The sequence below is a fragment of the Acartia tonsa genome, chromosome 1 (genome assembly GCF_053477335.1).
Source record: "Acartia tonsa isolate MP-2025a chromosome 1, ASM5347733v1, whole genome shotgun sequence".
NCBI classification, from domain to species: domain Eukaryota; kingdom Metazoa; phylum Arthropoda; class Copepoda; order Calanoida; family Acartiidae; genus Acartia; species Acartia tonsa.
The window spans coordinates 8,760,079-8,782,295 of record NC_137260.1 but is presented as its reverse complement, the minus strand read 5'-3'; the positions used below and the strand labels follow the sequence as shown (position 1 = coordinate 8,782,295).

At 30.2% G+C, this 22,217-nt stretch overlaps 4 protein-coding genes across 4 annotated transcripts in view; all 4 read left to right on the top strand.

Annotated features, from left to right (window-relative positions):
• Window positions 1-22,217, top strand: part of LOC145312037 (uncharacterized) — a 242,459-nt gene that overhangs the window by 35,811 nt on the left and 184,431 nt on the right. The window lies entirely within an intron of this gene.
• The window catches only part of ND-24 (NADH dehydrogenase ubiquinone), a 217,824-nt gene that overhangs the window by 35,806 nt on the left and 159,801 nt on the right, over window positions 1-22,217 (top strand). The gene's annotated exons all lie outside the window — the stretch shown is intronic.
• The window catches only part of Ssrp (structure specific recognition protein), a 207,279-nt gene that overhangs the window by 35,806 nt on the left and 149,256 nt on the right, over window positions 1-22,217 (top strand). The window lies entirely within an intron of this gene.
• Window positions 1-22,217, top strand: part of LOC145312140 (tudor and KH domain-containing protein homolog) — a 189,006-nt gene that overhangs the window by 35,804 nt on the left and 130,985 nt on the right. The window lies entirely within an intron of this gene.

Sequence of the window (22,217 nt, the reverse complement as noted above, 5' to 3'; positions counted from 1 at the left end):
CTACATCTATGTACATTTAATATAATATATTACCAATCCTATATAATGCAACCTATTTTGGTTTGCTAGCTTTTTTATTTGGTTTACAATTTTATTTATCATATTTCTTTATTATCTACTTTAAATTAAATTAAACTTTTTAATTAAAATTATTAGTGTATCTATAAAGTAAGTATAATTGTTGCTTAAGTAATATAAAACGGCAATTCATAGTTTTTTCGGCAATTTTCGGGTTTGCTTTAGAAAGAATCCAAAGAAGCATACCTACTATTTTAAGAGATAAGCACACATTTTAAGATCTAATTTTCAACCCAGCCGTTTTCTACTCCTCTTTTTGGAAATATTTAACCCTTCACTCATATATTGCAAATCTTGCTATTTACTCCAACGAATGAGTCTACGCAACCCGCGTAAAATGAGCGCAAATAACCGCGTAGAAACTACAAACAAAAGTAAAATTTTCGCACAGGCAAATTTCTCTCGAAGATTTCTAAAAACTTTCGCTTGTCAGTGATCTGTCAAACGAAAGATTTTTATGATGAGTTCCTACTCTAAAATCTGCTAATGTCTTCAGTTTTTCATATATTTTCTTTATTCTTAGTCTAATTAAATTAATTCATTTAATGCAAAGCTATCTAAAATGTTTGGATCATGGAAAGAAAACAAAGTCATTCCTAATTAGGACAGAAGTCACTGGAAATTGATCTAAGGAAGGCTACTTATGTCCTTCATCTAACAAAATCTAACTTAAGGGAGGTGACTTATGTCCTTTGTCTGACAAATTCTTACATTAGGAAGGCTGCTTATGTCCTTCATCTTGCAAAACATAGCAAATTCTTGCAAAACATAGCAAATTCTTGGAAAACTTAGCTTTTCTGTCCTTAACATAGCTAATTCTTGCAAAACATAGCAAATTCTTACAAAACATAGCAAATTCTTGCAAAACATTGCAAATTCTTACAAAACATAGCAAATTCTTGCAAAACATAGCAAATTCTTACAAAACATAGCAAATTCTTGCAAAACATAGCAAATTCTTGCAAAACATAGCAAATTCTTGCAAAACTTAGCTTTTCTGTCCTTCACATAGCTAATTCTTGCAAAACATAGCAAATTCTTACAAAACATAGCAAATTCTTGCAAAACATAGCAAATTCTTACAAAACATAGCAAATTCTTGGAAAACTTAGCTTTTCTGTCCTTCACATAGCTAATTCTTGCAAAACATAGCAAATTCTTACAAAACATAGCAAATTCTTGCAAAACATTGCAAATTCTTACAAAACATAGCAAATTCTTGCAAAACATAGCAAATTCATGCAAAACATAGCAAATTCTTGCAAAACATAGCAAATTCTTGCAAAACGTAGCAAATTCTTGCAAAACATAGCAAATTCTTGGAAAACTTAGCTTTTCTGTCCTTCACATAGCTAATTCTTGCAAAACATAGCAAATTCTTGCAAAACATAGCAAATTCTTGCAAAACATTGCAAATTCTTACAAAACATAGCAAATTCTTGCAAAACATAGCAAATTCTTGCAAAACATAGCAAATTCTTGCAAAACATAGCAAATTCTTGCAAAACATAGCAAATTCTTGCAAAAAATAGCAAATTCTTGGAAAACTTAGCTTTTCTGTCCTTCACATAGCTAATTCTTGCAAAATATAGCAAATTCTTGCAAAAAATAGCAAATTCTTACAAAACATAGCAAATTCTTGCAAAACATAGCAATTCTTGCAAAACATAGCAAATTCTTGCAAAACATTGCAAATTCTTACAAAACATAGCAAATTCTTGCAAAACATAGCAAATTCTTGCAAAACATAGCAAATTCTTGCAAAACATAGCAAATTCTTGCAAAACATAGCAAATTCTTGCAAAAAATAGCAAATTCTTGGAAAACTTAGCTTTTCTGTCCTTCACATAGCTAATCCTTGCAAAATATAGCAAATTCTTGCAAAAAATAGCAAATTCTTACAAAACATAGCTAATTCTTGCAAAACATAGCAATTCTTGCAAAACATAGCAAATTCTTGCAAAACATTGCAAATTCTTACAAAACATAGCAAATTCTTGCAAAACATAGCAAATTCTTGCAAAACATAGCAAATTCTTGCAAAACATAGCAAATTCTTGCAAAACATAGCAAATTCTTGCAAAAAATAGCAAATTCTTGGAAAACTTAGCTTTTCTGTCCTTCACATAGCTAATTCTTGCAAAATATAGCAAATTCTTGCAAAAAATAGCAAATTCTTACAAAACATAGCAAATTCTTGCAAAACATTGCAAATTCTTACAAAACATAGCAAATTCTTGGAAATTTTGGCTTTTCTGTCCTTTACATAGCTAATTCTTGCAAAACATAGCAAATTCTTGCAAAACATAGCAAATTCTTACAAAACATAGCAAATTCTTGCAAAACATTGCAAAGTCTTACAAAACATAGCAAATACTTGCAAAACATAGCAAATTCTTACAAAACATAGCAAATTCTTGCAAAACATAGCAAATTCTTACAAAACATAGCAAATTCTTGGAAAACTTAGCTTTTCTGTCCTTCACATAGCTAATTCTTGCAAAACATAGCAAATTCTTACAAAACATAGCAAATTCTTAGAAAACTTAGCTTTTTTGTCCTTAACATAGCAAATTTTTGCAAAACATAGCAAATTCTTGGAAAACTTAGCTTTTCTGTCCTTCACATAGCTAATTCTTGCAAAACATAAAAAATTCTTACAAAACATAGCAAATTCTTGCAAAACATTGCAAAGTCTTACAAAACATAGCAAATTCTTACAAAACATAGCAAATTCTTGCAAAACATAGCAAATTCTTACAAAACATAGCAAATTCTTGGAAAACTTAGCTTTTCTGTCCTTAACATAGCTAATTCTTGCAAAACTTAGCTTTTCTGTCCTTAACATAGCTAATTCTTGCAAAACATAGCAAATTCTTACAAAACATAGCAAATTCTTAGAAAACTTAGCTTTTTTGTCCTTCACATAGCAAATTCTTGCAAAACATAGCAAATTCTTGGAAATTTTAGCTTTTCTGTCCTTCACATAGCTAATTCTTGCAAAACATAGCAAATTCTTACAAAACATAGCAAATTCTTGCAAAACATTGTAAATTCTTACAAAACATAGCAAATTCTTGCAAAACATAGCAAATTCTTGCAAAACATAGCAAATTCTTGCAAAACATAGCAAATTCTTGCAAAACATAGCAAATTCTTGCAAAACATAGCAAATTCTTGGAAAACTTAGCTTTTCTGTCCTTCACATAGCTAATTCTTGCAAAATATAGCAAATTCTTGCAAAAAATAGCAAATTCTTACAAAACATAGCAAATTCTTGCAAAACATTGCAAATTCTTACAAAACATAGCAAATTCTTGGAAAACTTAGCTTTTCTGTCCTTTACATAGCTAATTCTTGCAAAACATAGCAAATTCTGTTTTGCAAGTTTTGTAAGAATTTGCAATGTTTTGCAAGAATTTGCTATGTTTTGTAAGAATTTGCTATGTTTTGCAAGAATTAGCTATGTAAAAGACAGAAAAGCTAAGTTTTCCAAGAATTTGCTATGTTTTGTAAGAATTTGCAATGTTTTGCAAGAATTTGCTATGTTTTGTAAGAATTTGCTATGTTTTGCAAGAATTTGCTATATTTTGCAAGAATTTGCTATGTTTTGCAAGAATTTGCTATGTTTTGCAAGAATTTGCTATTTTTTGTAAAAATTTGCTATGTTTTGCAAGAATTAGCTATGTGAAGGACAGAAAAGCTAAGTTTTCTAAGAATTTGCCATGTTTTGCAAGAATTTGCTATGTTTTGCAAGAATTTGCTATGTTTTGTAAGAATTTGCTATGTTTTGCAAGAATTTGCTATGTTTTGTAAGAATTTGCTATGTTTTACAAGAATTTGCTATGTTTTGTAAGAATTTGCTATGTTTTGCAAGAATTTGCTATGTTTTGTAAGATTTTGCAATGTTTTGCAAGAATTTGCTATGTTTTGTAAGAATTTGCTATGTTTTGTAAGAATTTGCTATGTTTTGCAAGAATTAGCTATGTGAAGGACAGAAAAGCTAAGTTTTCCAAGAATTTGCTATGTTTTGTAAGAATTTGCTATGTTTTGCAAGAATTTGCTATGTTTTGTAAGATTTTGCTATGATTTGCAAGAATTTGCTATGTTTTGTAAGAATTTGCAATGTTTTGCAAGAATTTGCTATGTTTTGTAAGAATTTGCTATGTTTTGCAAGAATTAGCTATGTAAAAGACAGAAAAGCTAAGTTTTCCAAGAATTTGCTATGTTTTGTAAGAATTTGCAATGTTTTGCAAGAATTTGCTATGTTTTGTAAGAATTTGCTATGTTTTGCAAGAATTTGCTATATTTTGCAAGAATTTGCTATGTTTTGCAAGAATTTGCTATGTTTTGCAAGAATTTGGTATGTTTTGCAAGAATTTGCTATGTGAAGGACAGAAAAGCTAAGTTTTCCAAGAATTTGCTATGTTTTGCAAGAATTTGCTATGTTTTGCAAGAATTTGCTATGTTTTGCAAGAATTTGCTATGTTTTGCAAGAATTTGCTATGTTTTGCAAGAATTTGCTATGTATTGTAAGAATTTGCAATGTTTTGCAAGAATTTGCTATGTTTTGTAAGAATTTGCTATGTTTTGCAAGAATAAGCTATGTGAAGGACAGAAAAGCTAAGTTTTCCAAGAATTTGCTATGTTTTGCAAGAATTTGCTATGTGAAGGACAAAAAAGCTAAGTTTTCTAAGAATTTGCTATGTTTTGTAAGAATTTGCTATGTTTTGCAAGAATTAGCTATGTGAAGGACAGAAAAGCTAAGTTTTCTAAGAATTTGCTATGTTTTGTAAGAATTTGCTATGTTTTGCAAGAATTTGCTATGTTTTGTAAGAATTTGCAATGTTTTGCAAGAATTTGCTATTTTTTGTAAAAATTTGCTATGTTTTGCAAGAATTAGCTATGTGAAGGACAGAAAAGCTAAGTTTTCTAAGAATTTGCCATGTTTTGCAAGAATTTGCCATGTTTTGCAAGAATTTGCTATGTTTTGCAAGAATTTGCTATGTTTTGTAAGAATTTGCTATGTTTTGTAAGAATTTGCTATGTTTTGCAAGAATTTGCTATGTTTTGTAAGATTTTGCAATGTTTTGCAAGAATTTGCTATGTTTTGTAAGAATTTGCTATGTTTTGTAAGAATTTGCTATGTTTTGCAAGAATTAGCTATGTGAAGGACAGAAAAGCTAAGTTTTCCAAGAATTTGCTATGTTTTGTAAGAATTTGCTATGTTTTGCAAGAATTAGCTATGTGAAGGACAGAAAAGCTAAGTTTTCCAAGAATTTGCTATGTTTTGTAAGAATTTGCTATGTTTTGCAAGAATTTGCTATGTTTTGTAAGAATTTGCTATGTTTTGCAAGAATTTGCTATGTTTTGTAAGAATTTGCTATGTTTTGCAAGAATTTGCTATGTTTTGTAAGATTTTGCAATGTTTTGCAAGAATTTGCTATGTTTTGTAAGAATTTGCTATGTTTTGTAAGAATTTGCTATGTTTTCCAAGAATTAGCTATGTGAAGGACAGAAAAGCTAAGTTTTCCAAGATTTTGCAATGTTTTGCAAGAATTTGCTATGTTTTGTAAGAATTTGCTATGTTTTGTAAGAATTTGCTATGTTTTGCAAGAATTAGCTATGTGAAGGACAGAAAAGCTAAGTTTTCCAAGAATTTGCTATGTTTTGTAAGAATTTGCTATGTTTTGCAAGAATTTGCTATGTTTTGTAAGATTTTGCTATGATTTGCAAGAATTTGCTATGTTTTGTAAGAATTTGCAATGTTTTGCAAGAATTTGCTATGTTTTGTAAGAATTTGCTATGTTTTGCAAGAATTAGCTATGTAAAAGACAGAAAAGCTAAGTTTTCCAAGAATTTGCTATGTTTTGTAAGAATTTGCAATGTTTTGCAAGAATTTGCTATGTTTTGTAAGAATTTGCTATGTTTTGCAAGAATTTGCTATATTTTGCAAGAATTTGCTATGTTTTGCAAGAAATTTGCTATGTTTTGCAAGAATTTGCTATGTTTTGCAAGAATTTGCTATGTGAAGGACAGAAAAGCTAAGTTTTCCAAGAATTTGCTATGTTTTGCAAGAATTTGCTATGTTTTGCAAGAATTTGCTATGTTTTGCAAGAATTTGATATGTTTTGCAAGAATTTGCTATGTTTTGCAAGAATTTGCTATTTATTGTAAGAATTTGCAATGTTTTGCAAGAATTTGCTATGTTTTGTAAGAATTTGCTATGTTTTGTAAGATTTTGCTATGTTTTGCAAGAATTTGCTATGTTTTGTAAGAATTTGCTATGTTTTGCAAGAATTAGCTATGTGAAGGACAGAAAAGCTAAGTTTTCCAAGAATTTGCTATGTTTTGTAAGAATTTGCTATGTTTTGCAAGAATTTGCTATGTTTTGTAAGATTTTGCTATGTTTTGCAAGAATTTGCTATGTTTTGTAAGAATTTGCAATGTTTTGCAAGAATTTGCTATTTTTTGTAAGAATTTGCTATGTTTTGCAAGAATTAGCTATGTAAAGGACAGAAAAGCTAAGTTTTCCAAGAACTTGCTAAGTTTTGTAAGAATTTGCAATGTTTTGCAAGAATTTGCTATGTTTTGTAAGAATTTGCTATGTTTTGCAAGAATTTGCTATATTTTGCAAGAATTAGCTATGTGAAGGACAGAAAAGCTAAGTTTTCCAAGAATTTGCTATGTTTTGCAAGAATTTGCTATGTTTTGCAAGAATTTGCTATGTTTTGCAAGAATTTGCTATATTTTGCAAGAATTTGCTATGTTTTGCAAGAATTTGCTATGTTTTGCAAGAATTTGCTATGTTTTGCAAGAATTTGCTATGTGAAGGACAGAAAAGCTAAGTTTTCTAAGAATTTGCTATGTTTTGTAAGAATTTGCTATGTTTTGCAAGAATTAGCTATGTGAAGGACAGAAAAGCTAAGTTTTCCAAGAATTTGCTATGTTTTGTAAGAATTTGCAATGTTTTGCAAGAATTTGCTATGTTTTGTAAGAATTTGCTATGTTTTGCAAGAATTTGCTATATTTTGCAAGAATTTGCTATGTTTTGCAAGAATTTGCTATGTTTTGCAAGAATTTGCTATGTTTTGCAAGAATTTGCTATGTGAAGGACAGAAAAGCTAAGTTTTCCAAGAATTTGCTATGTTTTGCAAGAATTTGCTATGTTTTGCAAGAATTTGCTATGTTTTGCAAGAATTTGCTATGTTTTGCAAGAATTTGCTATGTTTTGCAAGAATTTGCTATGTATTGTAAGAATTTGCAATGTTTTGCAAGAATTTGCTATGTTTTGTAAGAATTTGCTATGTTTTGCAAGAATAAGCTATGTGAAGGACAGAAAAGCTAAGTTTTCCAAGAATTTGCTATGTTTTGCAAGAATTTGCTATGTGAAGGACAAAAAAGCTAAGTTTTCTAAGAATTTGCTATGTTTTGTAAGAATTTGCTATGTTTTGCAAGAATTAGCTATGTGAAGGACAGAAAAGCTAAGTTTTCCAAGAATTTGCTATGTTTTGTAAGAATTTGCTATGTTTTGCAAGAATTTGCTATGCTTTGTAAGAATTTGCTATGTTTTGCAAGTATTTGCTATGTTTTGTAAGACTTTGCAATGTTTTGCAAGAATTTGCTATGTTTTGTAAGAATTTGCTATGTTTTGTAAGAATTTGCTATGTTTTGCAAGAATTTGCTATGCTTTGTAAGAATTTGCTATGTTTTGCAAGTATTTGCTATGTTTTGTAAGACTTTGCAATGTTTTGCAAGAATTTGCTATGTTTTGTAAGAATTTGCTATGTTTTGCAAGAATTAGCTATGTGAAGGACAGAAAAGCTAAGTTTTCCAAGAATTTGCTATGTTTTGCAAGAATTTGCTATGTGAAGGACAAAAAAGCTAAGTTTTCTAAGAATTTGCTATGTTTTGTAGGAATTTGCCATGTTTTGCAAGAATTAGCTATGTGAAGGACAGAAAAGCTAAGTTTTCCAAGAATTTGCTATGTTTTGTAAGAATTTGCTATGTTTTGCAAGAATTTGCTATGTTTTGTAAGATTTTGCTATGTTTTGCAAGAATTTGCTATGTTTTGTAAGAATTTGCTATGTTTTGCAAGAATTAGCTATGTGAAGGACAGAAAAGCTAAGTTTTCCAAGAATTTGCTATGTTTTGTAAGAATTTGCTATGTTTTGCAAGAATTTGCTATGTTTTGTAAGATTTTGCTATGTTTTGCAAGAATTTGCTATGTTTTGTAAGAATTTGCAATGTTTTGCAAGAATTTGCTATGTTTTGTAAGAATTTGCTATGTTTTGCAAGAATTAGCTATGTAAAGGACAGAAAAGCTAAGTTTTCCAAGAACTTGCTATGTTTTGTAAGAATTTGCAATGTTTTGCAAGAATTTGCTATGTTTTGTAAGAATTTGCTATGTTTTGCAAGAATTTGCTATATTTTGCAAGAATTAGCTATGTGAAGGACAGAAAAGCTAAGTTTTCCAAGAATTTGCTATGTTTTGCAAGAATTTGCTATGTTTTGCAAGAATTTGCTATGTTTTGCAAGAATTTGCTATATTTTGCAGGAATTTGCTATGTTTTGCAAGAATTTGCTATGTTTTGCAAGAATTTGCTATGTTTTGCAAGAATTTGCTATGTTTTGCAAGAATTTGCTATGTGAAGGACAGAAAAGCTAAGTTTTCTAAGAATTTGCTATGTTTTGTAAGAATTTGCTATGTTTTGCAAGAATTAGCTATGTGAAGGACAGAAAAGCACAGTTTTCCAAGAATTTGCTATGTTTTGCAAGAATTTGCTATGTGAAGGACAAAAAAGCTATGTTTTGCAAGAATTTGCTATGTTTTGCAAGAATTTGCTATGTTTTGCAAGAATTTGCTATGTTTTGCAAGAATTTGCTATGTTTTGCAAGAATTTGCTATGTGAAGGACAGAAAAGCTAAGTTTTCTAAGAATTTGCTATGTTTTGTAAGAATTTGCTATGTTTTGCAAGAATTTGCTATGTTTTGCAAGAATTTGCTATGTGAAGGACAGAAAAGCTAAGTTTTCTAAGAATTTGCTATGTTTTGTAAGAATTTGCTATGTTTTGCAAGAATTAGCTATGTGAAGGACAGAAAAGCAAAGTTTTCTAAGAATTTGCTATGTTTTGCAAGAATTTGCTATGTTTTGTAAGAATTTGCTATGTTTTGCAAGAATTTGCTATGTTTTGTAAGAATTTGCTATGTTTTGCAAGAATTTGCTATGTTTTGTAAGAATTTGCTATGTTTTGCAAGAATTTGCTATGTTTTGTAAGAATTTGCTATGTTTTGCAGGAATTTGCTATGTTTTGCAAGAATTAGCTATGTGATGGACCAAAAATTAATTTTATGCAAGATTTTGCTATGTGAAGGATCAAAAAGCTAGGTTTTGTGAGGTGAAGGGAGGCTACTTATGTCCCCAATCTTGCAAAATCTTTGTTAAGGGAGGCATGTTATGCCCTTCATCTTACAAATTCTCACTTAAGGAAATCTACTTATGTCCTTCCTAGGAAGGTGACTTCTGTCCTAATTTAGGAATGACTTTGTTTTCTTTCCATGATCCAAATGTTTTTTAGTTAATAAATGTTATGCATATCATTAGAATTGTCATAAACTTTAGTCTTTGGGTGTTTAAGAAATATTCCTGTGCTAAGTATAGTTTAGGAGCTATGTGGTAAAATGTCCCAACTTACTTAAAGCTTTTCCACCTTTCTCACATTTTCCAATGTAGCTTCTATACTACAAATAACATGAATATGATACATATATTTCCAAAAACTAGAGTTTATGACAATTCTAACGGTATGCATAACATTTTTCTACTATTAACACAAGCCGCGCAATTTGAATTTCAAAAATGCACGCATTTTTTCACACTCTTTAAATTGGTCATGATCCAAAAATCTTCCAAAAATAGGTACTTTGGAAAAACCGGTTTTAAGGCATATTTTTTTTCTTATACAATTGCCCCAACCCAATAAAGATATTAAGATATATGTAGATTATTGATTTCTGTTAATGGCAAGTGGGTTGTATTAATATTTTGTCCTATTAAAAAAAAAACACCCTGTACAAATAAGCCCCCCCCCCACAGGGGTTATGCATTTTTTAAAAAAAAACTATGGCGGGTTTAAAATAGGTTAGGTTAAGATGTCCACTCCGACATTTGACCTATTTGACATTTGTAAGAATAATTTAATAAAATAAATTTAATTCAAACTTTAACTAAGAGGAGCCACAAACTTTGGACATTGTCATCCCCTGTTTTTCTGCAATTCCACGGTTTGTTTTGATTATTTCTCTTCACAAAAATGTAAAATGCACCAAAAAATTGCGCGAAAATGCAGAAAAAATGGCGGGCAAAAATGGCTGACAAAGAATGACCATGATTTGGGGAAAATTTGACTTTTATCAGATCCGAGAGAGAAAGACATAATGTCTTATTTATTAAGATAGTAAAACAATATTCTCATGGATAAAGATATAAATATATTTACATGTATGTATGATATTTCAAGATTCTTCCCATTTACATTTTTTCATTAATCCTGTTTTCATTGACAAAGCTGCAACAAAACTTTTTTTACGTGGATTGTTCGGTTTTAAATATAAGGAGAAATATATCGTTTTAGCGACTACAGAGATCCTTCGGTATAGACAGCCAGACACACAGAAAGACAGACAGACACGGATGCTGTTACTTTTATATAAGGAATTACTAAAATAAGTAAATACAACAACATAACTCTTTAGGAAAAGGTCTTGGTAGAAAAGTGCATTATAATTTAGACACTAATTATAATTATTATAATACATGTATGTACTGTGCTACAGGGTGCCAGAAGAAATATTATAATTTTGACACTAATTATAATTATCATAATACATGTATGTACTGTGCTACAGGGTGTCAGAAGAAATATTATAATTTAAACACTAATTATAATTATTGTAATACATGTATGTACTGTGTTACAGGGTGTCAGAAGAAATATTATAATTTAGACACTAATTATAATTATTATAATTATAATACATGTATGTACTGTTCTACAGGGTGTCAGAAGAAATATTATAATTTAGACACTAATCATAATTATCATAATACATGTATGTATATACTGTGTTACAGGGTGTCAGAAGAAATATTATAATTTAGATATTAATTATAATTATTATAATACATGTATGTACTGTGCTACAGGGTGTCAGAAGAAATATTATAATTTAGATATTAATTATAATTATTATAATACATGTATGTACTGTGCTACAGGGTGTCAGAAGAAATATTACAATTTAGACACTAATTATAATTACCATAATACATGTATGTACTGTGCTACAGGGTGTTAAAAAAAATATTATTGTTTAGTCCTTCTGTGTGTCTGTTTGTAACATAGGATCTTGCTAACGGCTGAACTCAAATGGTTCTCCTTCTGGGGGGTCCTTGAAAGGTTTATAACTATTTTGGAGGAGGGGACCACCATCCACAAAAGTGAAATCGTACAAGGTCAAGAAATTTTTATTTTTAAAACTTAAATTTAAAGTTGTGGTTTGACTACCTCCCCCCTCCCTTTAAGGGCCTTAGAGGCATTGAGAATGGTAGCCGCTCGTAATATGTATAAAACATATGAGACAGAGAAATCATTGGTGCACCCTGTAATTGTATTTTGATAATAATAATAATACGTATATAAAACATATGAGACAGAGAAAAACATTTTCGGCCCTGAAAATGCATTTGTAACAAAACAAAGACTTTTCCTCTTTGTCATACATTTTTATCTGTATGGGGTCTCTATATTAGTCTGGGTCCCACATGTATCCTTATAATAAAGTAAAAGGATCTCTGTCTGTGTGTTTGTGTGTGTCTGTACCGAAAAATCTTGCTAACCGCTGAACCGATATGGTTTTCCTTTACAGTGTAGCATAATATACATAGGTCCTGGAAAGGTATTTAACCACCGAAGATAAATCGCCCCTAGAAAAATGACCCCTCACTTTTAAAAACTAATTGAATGTAGTGGGGGGGGGGGGTTGACTTCCCCTAGTGTGCCCCATGAGGCCTCTAGGAGCGTAGCCGCTAGTAATGTATACCTTTGGTACGGAATAGCAAGAGCTTTAATTTCAAAAGCATTTCTACATTTAAGGTCAGTGCGTCTGTAAATTGTAGCTCTGATTACTTAAAGTAGGTATATTAGAATCAACCTATTGCTGATTTGAAACTTTGCATGTTAGTTTTTTATCAATGAGGTACAATTTAGAAAGCGTAATAACTATACAAATACTAGGACGTTTGTAGATACATTTTATCGCTACATGAATTTGTTATTGATGATTGCTAGGAAGATTAGGCACAATGCTAAAAACGAAGCAACTCTACTCATTTGGCTTTCAAATTTGTTTTAATTTATAATCTTTATTATTTTACACATCGCTGAGAATATTTTATAATTGCTGTCCTTGTTTTGCGTCGAGTTATGTGTTTTGTTTGTATGCCCTCAGATTTAATTAATGCATTTGGATGCAGTTCTCAACAATATCAAAACATTTGATCACAAGTCAAAACAAAGTCCCCCCACTCTTCTCTCTTTCTTTCTTTCTCTTTAATATCATAAAAAGGAATCAATACTTAGATATGGGATCTAGAAAAAATAATCTCAGGAAAAAAGAGATGTGTAAATTGCCTTGCTGAAAGGATTTTTGGTTTCGATTCTGCTGCAATAAAAAAAACATAAAAAGATGTTATTGTTGTGATAATATAAAAAAAACAGTAATACCAATAAAGAAATAAGATAAGGTTTCATTCTGTGGTTTACCTTAAAATTCCTAGTAGAGCAATAAAGCCTCCTCTCCTTCTTAATTTGAAATAAATTAAAAATAAGGGCACCGCAGAGTTGGACATAGGGAAAAAATCCTCCCTTTGCTTTATTTTCAATGCTTTAAATTCTTGATGGGAAGTATGAGTAAAAGCACCTTTGATTCTTCTGAGAAAAGCCCCACAGGATTATTAACGATGAATAGGCTTGTTAAGACTTCTATCTGGAATCATTAGAATAAATAAGTTGTAACTCAATTACTAAGCTCAACATCTTGACTCTTATTCAACAAATTACATGTAGAGACTTTTACCCCTAAATCTTTTAATCTAAGAAATTTATTTTACATGCGTTGTCCCGGCCTAATAAAACCTATACTTTAATCCCTGTGATACGATATGGCATTGATTGATGTTGTAAATTGACACAAAGTAAAAAAAAGAATTATAGAAATGATTTAAGAAGCTGATTATCAGATTTAGTTTCGTACATGCAAAATATTTTCTACAAGCTTATAGTTCCTTCAATATCTTTTTACTTGACTGTTTACAAGTTTTTTTTCTGAATTCAGGTTTTATATGCAAAGACTTTCTACATTTTAGGTTTGTCCGTTTGAAGCGGATAGCGATAGCGGATATGTATATTAGAAATGTTCTATTGGGTTTAAACTATACACGATGATTATTGTTACAATTAACATTCTGTATCCTGTATTTAAGTTATTTTGGGTTAGATTAATATATATTTTTTCAAAAGCTTCTACATAATGTCGAATATTAAATGCGTATTATGTTTTTCATTGTTGAATTTTGTATGCAAAACTAGAGCAAAAAATCCCCCCTAGAAAATTTCCATCACGAAGGACGAGCTTTTTGAATGATACAATTTTATATTTTTCCTATACTGTTTCCAATTGGTGCAATCAAGTAATTAAGGATCTAGAAACTCTATATTTACATCTATTCCAACCTATACTCTATAATTATAGAGAAGCTTAACTTTAAAGTTTAAAGTCTGCAAGAATTGAAACCATAAAAATAGTAAAGTACCCATTTAAATTCGCGTAAATATGAAAGATGAAAGATAAAAACGTTCATTCAATGCAGAAAAATGCTTTTTATATATAGACAAGGAAAATTACGTTCAATAATAACAAAACAATAAAATGTTTCTTTTTTATAATCATGGGACTTTTCAGTCTTAAACAAACCTTATTTACTCTTTTGTGCTGTGAGGGAGTGGACAATGGTCTGTTTTTTTACAATAGTGCCCAAAGTTTGAACAACATTTTCTTATTTGTTAGCTTAATAACTTTTGGGGACTTTTATTGATTTTTGATTGGTTGATTGTTTAAGTAGAATGTCCAAACGTTTTAACCTCTATTTTGATATACAGAAGGGATAATTTTGTGTAACATCATTGTTGATGTACATCATTTTATCGGTCATTGTCTTATCCCTTTAGATCCCTGACTTGTGTGTGTGATAAGCAACGTGAATAATAGACATTGTTTTTTAGGCCACAGTAAAAGTGTCTGACTATGACGTCAGAAAAAATTAACAATTAACCAATGAGAAGCCAGTATTCAGAATGGTAAAATATATGGCGGCCTTTTTTCTGACGTCATAGTCAGACACTTTTACTGTGGCCTGTTTTTTACTTCGTAACGGCAGAAAACGTAGGTTTATGACATTCAATTGTCGTCAATTTATATTTCTAACATGGACATTATTTATTTGGTCAGTTCTTTGATACAGAGAGAGGGGAGGGGATGGTGTAAAGTAGGTATATGTAGTAGTGATATTAGCCCGCTACAAGTTTCACTTATTAGAGTACTTGATAATCTGGGTTAAAATCCAAGTAATAATATATTAAATTTAAGGGAGGTAAAAAGAGTTTGTCTGTGGATAAGTATTCCTGTATATAAGACATTTAGGTTTTTTTTGCTGAATCATAGAAATGTTTGTTATGTTTAAAATGGGTGAGCAATTACACTAATTATATTGCACAACCAATTATAATATCTATCTTTACTAGCAAACTCTCTTTCTATCTGTACAAAACTCAAGTATCTTTCTATCTAAATCGCCTATGTCTATAAATAAATTCATAATATGAATGGATTTATTATTACTTGGTTCTTACACCAGATTTTCATGTTCTCTAATAAAGTGAAACTTGTAGCGGGCTAAAATAAGGATCCGTCTTCCCTTTTTAGTACCAACGCTACTCTAAAAATCAATTTGTCTGTCCGTCCGTCCGTCAGCTAGTCAGTCTGTACGGTATGGCTACGTTACGTTACGGGTTGAAGTTCACATTCTACATATTTCTTACAAGTTTCATTAAGATTTGCTTATTAGTTGGGGTGCTAGATCAATTCCTAGATTTTCACGTTTTCCTCATTGAGATGGTTAATACGGCAATCGAAAGCTTTTCAGATCCTTCTCAGTGGGCTAAAACGGTCACTTTCTCTTTCAGTCTCGCTTTTCTTGCCTCAAAAGATCATCATAAATTTTCTTTCATAATGTTAACGTTTATTTTCTTTGTCTGCACTATAGTCAACTTTTTTCCGATGTCCCTCCAAAACTTATGGATGTTGTCATCATTGTTTAAATTCATAATGTTTGGAAAAATGTAAACTATACAGTAATGCTAACAACTGGGTGTATAAAATTTATCCTTGGGTAGCTGCTATATATATTTCACAGAGGTCTAATATGACAAATTTTTACAAAATTTTATTAAGCAATTTATACGGATGGAAAAACAGAAAAATTGCCTAAATCCAATCCAAAACATCCAAATTCTAAATCCAAAATTAAATAGCCTAAAACCATCCTAGAAAATTTGTGAAGCTTCTTTAAAAAAAACCAATCGGTTCAGTAATTATTGAGATTTTAAGCTTCAGTCAAAAAAAAACCTTACTACTTTTATATAATACGGTAGTATTAAATGTTAGTTTTTTAATTCTGCTAATAATTTTTCATCCTATTTAATTTATTTAACGCTCTTTGATACCAATTATTTGTTTTTGTTTTTAAAAATTTGTTGCTCTTATTAAATTTTTATAAATATTCTCAGGTCTGAGACCTAACTGCATAAAGATATATTATTATTTGATATTCATAATGTCTACTTACAGTATAATGATTTTTAAACTTTACAAAATTCCACAGCAAGGTATAGGAGTAATAAAGTATGCTTTTCTTGAAATATTTTTATTAACAATCAATGACCCGACATATTATTGTAAAGATGGTATACCCTTTTTGAAGGATTTTTTTATTAACAAGTTTTTGTCATTTATTTTAGATGGACACTAAAAAAAATCTTCAGAGTCTTTTATTAAATATTTATTATATATATTTTATTATAATAATGGATTTTTAAATATATAGCGTCATTCAGGATACTTTGGCAAAAGTTTTGAAATTTATCCCCTTTTTTATATGTACTATAAAGAGCTTCTTATTTGTCTAACTAACTAACAATATTCATTTTTTCACCATTATTCAAGCATAAACTGGATGAACCTTGATAAAACTTAATTGCAAATATAGTTTTTTAATGAAGAAACTAATTTTTAAGGCCTAGAGCAATGAGAAGTGTCCTATTATCTAAGAGTATATATAAAAATAAGATATATAGTTTAGATATGTATGTTTTATATAGAGTAACAAGTTTAATGAAATTGCACAGCTAGTGGACAAATTATTCTTAAAGTGTCCATACAACACAACATGTTTTTTGCCAAGGGATTTATTATAAAAATCTTCAAATGATTTAATTTAATTTTTATGATTTAATATTTGAGTATCTCTTCATTGCGTAATTTATTTTTCCAGTATGGCTTCGAAACTGATAAACATCTGCTGGATTAGGATAGCTTCTACGCCACACCAAAAAATCATGTACCGTATCGTATTATATCCAGTTTTCTACAAATATAAAAATGTACAATCATAATATTAAACAAGTTTTGGCAGCCTTCAGCATAACAAAACTGGTTTTAATCTTATAATTGTACATTTTCATATCCACGGAACTCTGTTTAAGCTATAAATAACTATTATTACCATTATAACCTGGTCTATTAGATGTTGAACTTGATATAAATTTGTTGAATTAAAGAAACACTGTTTTTAGATTGTTCTCTAGATCACGTCAGTAGAGGTTGTGGCCAATTTTTCTAATTTTATCTTCTTCTTAAATCAGAGCCCATGATTGGTGTTAATACATTAGAGTAAAACATTAGAGGGAGAAGGGGTTAAATATATGTATGTCCCCTTCCCAAAGTCTCTGTGCCGAATTTTAATTGGGTCCTTGAAAATCAACAATAGAGTCTGGAATATTAACCCATCCAAGTTGCTACAAAAGAGCAGATAAAAAAGGTCCTCAACGGGAGATCCAGGTAGATGTCTGGCTAAACATCTATAATTACAAATCTATTGCATCTTTTAATCAGAATGATATGTTACAATGTTATGTTACATTTAACTTATTGGGGGACATAATTTTTAGATTCGTAGCATATCTATAAGTATCAACTTCCCTCACTGACTGACTCGCTTCTCCCTCCCTCCTTCCAACAGAAAAATTGTATTTCGTTATTAGAGTATTTACTATTAGAGCGCTTAATAGTAAATGTTCCAGGAGAAATGGGACAACGAAAATCAAAACTAAAAATCAATATATCCCTCTCTCTCTCTCTCTCTATTATTCAATATTCACACTTTTTAATACTGTATTGAAAAATGCTTAAAATATTAGATTGCCTATGGGCCAGAGGTTAATTAGAAAACTACAGAGAGAAAAATATGATTAAATGTCAAGAAAGTATCTTTATCTAATTTCTATCACATTACAGTGGTAGAATGGATATTGAATATACGGGGATATTGTGACAGGGGAAAATTTGTCGTTTAATGTTGCTAATGTTGCTGAACTTATTTCTTGGTCAGTTCATTAATGCATTGGGAGGGGAGGAAATGGGGTAAAGGGGGTCGATGGTGGGTATCATAGTCTGCTGCAAGTTTCACTTTTTTAAAACATATTGGTGTAACATCCAAGTAATAATATATCCATTTGTGGTAGTTGATTTAATATTGCATATTATTTGACTTTTGATTTTTTGGCAAAGGATTTAGTAAATATTACTCAAGATCCCTAGAATGGATTGACTTTGAATCATACAATTTTCTCAAAGGGCCTTCATGGTTTAATGCTATTTCAATATTTGAAAGCTCATGGAAATACAGAGCCCTAATACCAATTTTCTTCAAAGCTAAGACTCTAGAGTAGTGAAAAAAGCATAAAATAAATATAAAAAAAAATTAATTATAAAATACTCTAAAAAGTCCTTGATGAAAGTACTAAAAGTTTTAACCTTATCATTGCTTTAAAAAATGAGCAATAAAAGGCATGATTTCTTTTTTCATTTAATTTTTCACGGTATGACCAGAGTAATTCTTATCAGAATTCTGTTTTATTATTGGCTTCTATTTTTGTTATTGAAAAGTAAAAATCACGTATTTGTCACCAAAATATGCTTTTTTGTGGGTAGAAAATCTACTCTATAATTTACACTGCATAGCTTTTAACAGGGCTCGGCAGCCGCGCGTCAGCCGCCTGTGAGCCTCAGGGAAACCAACCTAGCACAATTTTAAAATCAGCTGGAATTCTAAACAAATATGCCAATCCCTTTTTAAAAAATTAAGCATATAACTGGTTCGCGAGTTCTAGCTTTCAATAAGATATCAACCAAGACTCGGCAGTCACCATCCATCAGCCGTGCAGGTTTCAAAGCCAGCTAATAAGCTTCAGAAACAAAATTTAAATTCGATCACCGTTAACAACGCAACTTACTCAGCCACCCAATAAGCCACAAAATTTAAATTCAGTCACCTGTCAGCCGCGAGCGCTTCCCCAACTATCCAAAAGCTAAGGGTGATATGTTTTTATACACTTTTCTCAGTACAATGTTAAAGTTATTAGTGGCTTTACCCATAGCCTCTAGGGGCTTTGCCCCAAGAGGTTTGATCAACTTCATTTTTCATATTTCAGATTTAAATACGAAATTCTTAGGGGGGCGGTGTGGGTATTTTTTTTTAACCACAGGACCAGTAGGCGCATTCCATGAATAGTAGAGCCCAATCAGTTGAGTTGTTACTGAGATCTTAAGCTTCTGACAGCCAGACATTGTCATTCATACGAAAAAACTATGTCTAGCATCGTATTATATCCAGCTTTCCGCAGATATAAAAATGTACAATCATAAGATTAAAACCAGTTTATTAGCCCGTGCCGTCGGCACCTCGGGGCTAAAAAAACTAGTTTTAATCTATGGAAAAAAAGTAGTAACTTTCTTACACTTCTTTAACAAAAACTTTATCCTAAACTTTCTCAACTTGCATTCTAAACTGCACACAAACATCTAGAAACTTTTGTTTGATTGATATAGTTGAAATTCTTCTGGCACTTCACCCAACCTTTATTTAATTAACCTTGAAACATTTCTTTTGAAAAAACTTTTTATTTCTATGTTCAAAAAGTTTTCTTTCACGTTTGGATTGGATAAGGACTATAAAAAATCCTCCCAATTTCTATGTTATAAATTCTTACCTTGATAATTAAAAATATGCTTTATTGCAAAAAATAAGAAAATTTTCTTTTTCTGAAATTGAAACTGAAAGAGAAGCATTTATTCTGTAATTTTCTTTCCAGTAAGGCTTCGAAACCGATTAATATCCGCAGGATTAGAACAGGTTCTCAGCCATACTGAAAAATGATGTATAGCTTCCTATCTCAGACAGTTTTCCATTATTACTTCACCCTTCGGGGTTATGAGCATAAGAATCTATTTTGATTTGATATAATTATTAATTTTTTTTTATATATATGCTTCGCTATATATTAATATGTTAATGTTTTTATCCTTGTTTATTTAATTAATGATATGCACGAAAGTGCAATAGAAAAATAAAATATGAGAAATTAAATATTTTTTTAACATTTGAAATGAAAATAAGAGTAAGATGCAATCCTAACTTTTCAGGGTTGTAAGAAATGTTACTTTGTAAAACAGTTTTTGCTTCGCCTCTAGGTTAAAGTAAAAGTAAGAAATATTATTTTATGAAAGTTTTTCCCCTAGGTAACATTTTTTTATAACAAATTAAAATAAAAAAACACAAACCAAAAATACACTTTATTTCAAATAATGGGGGATTCTGTGCTTTTTAAAAATAAGGAACTTGATGTCAACTATCTTTTAAATATCACTGGAAATTTGTAATAAACTTTTTGCTTTATTTCTTAGACTTTGTAACTAAGATTTGATTTATCTTTCAACTTTGACATACATAAATTTCTCTAAATTAATACGATAACAGGGATAGAACATAGGTAGAGAAAAATAGTTTTTGCTTGTTAGAAATAGCTGTTCTATTTAGTTTTCTGGTATTTCTTTTCAGTTTTACTATCGGCTGGGTCTTTAAATATGGCAGAAAAATATATTAAAACAATCTCCAGACTTAATTTGAATAGAAACAGCATATACCTATCCATCTCATGTCCTTAGTTTCTGTGAAACTATTCTACAATGGAGACTTTAATCCGCTTTGCGGTTACCGAGATCTTAACAGACCTTAAAAGGCTGTCAACACCGCCCCCAGGCGTTTTTCAGTCCTTGGATACTTGTATTATATTGTGTTAAACCTATAGTATTCATTGTTTACAAAAAGAATAGTTTATTAATAAATTCTTAATGCAATGTAATTATTGTTTATAAATGTTGAATAAATGTATATGTTGTTTTGTCCCAATAAATATTTGAATTTGAAATTTGAGACATAAATTAATTTTACTACTGTGTATAATACTACAGCTGCGCCCCTAGCATATAGTGGCTCATATTCAAAGGGATAGGAAACATAAAAAAAATTAGTCTAAAACCTTCCCTGGACCTTTAAAAAGATTTCCTAAAATGGAGAACTCAATCGATTCAGTAGTTGTTGAGATAATAAGCTTAAGACATAATACCCTTACTACTTTATATTATTGTAAAATGAAATAAATTAAAGAGAATTGGAACTTTATTTGTGCTTACACTTAAGCTTATAGGAAGTGAATTCAGCATATTCTATTAGTATCACTACATACATTTTAGCATATTAGATGGATTAATTTAGAGTAAGATTATAATATATTTTATTGAAATAAAGTTAAGTTATGTATAATTCTTATTTAAATGAGCAAGCTAGAATTTTTTTTATAAATTATTGTAAAATATTTAACTAAACTTATTTGAAATATTATGTTTAATGTATTTTTTTCTTAATCTTTGAAGTTTGATTTCCTTTTAAAAAATATTTGATATACACCATTATAGAAATCTTGAATGACAAACGAACACCATATACTGATATACAATTACAGAGTAAACAAAAGAAACACAGAATCCTAAAACTGCTACTCTAATTATCTCTGTTACCAAAAGAACTACATACAACCTAACCTAACCATATTAAAATTCTCTGCAATTGCGTGAAATTTGCATTGAGTAAACACAGTCAGTTAGAATATCTTACAATAAGCTTTTCAACATAATAATCAAAAAGGGATTCCCTCATTTTTACTACAAATATATAATTTTTTCATTTGATCTAGTTGTGAAGCTTCTCCAAGTATTTTATTTGTTACTAGCGGCTACGCCCTAGAGGCCTCTGGGGGCCCGTGAGGTGAAGGGTGATGTCAAGTAAGTATACAGTGGCGCCACCTAGTGGCAATTTGAAATATTTTTTTGTGATTTATCTTAGGAGGGAGCTGGTAATGTCCCTTAAAATAGCTGTAAACTATAACAGAACCTATGAGCAGATACATTGTAAAGGAGAACCATATCATTACAGCGATTAGTGAAATCATTTGGTACAGACAGACAGACAACGATTCTGTTACTTTTATATAAAGATTTAAATTGCTTTCTTTTTTTTCAATTTTTTGTTATTTCTAAGATAATATAAATGATAGCCACATGCCATCTAATTTCTATAGACAATAGTCGATAAATTTATGTACATCCCCAATGATGACACACAAAATTATCCCATCAGTAGATTAAAATTGGATGATATTGGCTAAGAGGCCAATCCAAACTAAAATTTGAATTATTGAAAGCAGCGGATCGGCTGTAAATTTAAAATATAAAAGACGATATGCAGCCACAATAAGCCGTCATTTTGTAGCGGCCGCTATGTAAATTGTTGGGCGGAATTTATAAATATTCAAATATATTCCGTACTCTAAACGTATCCACAATTA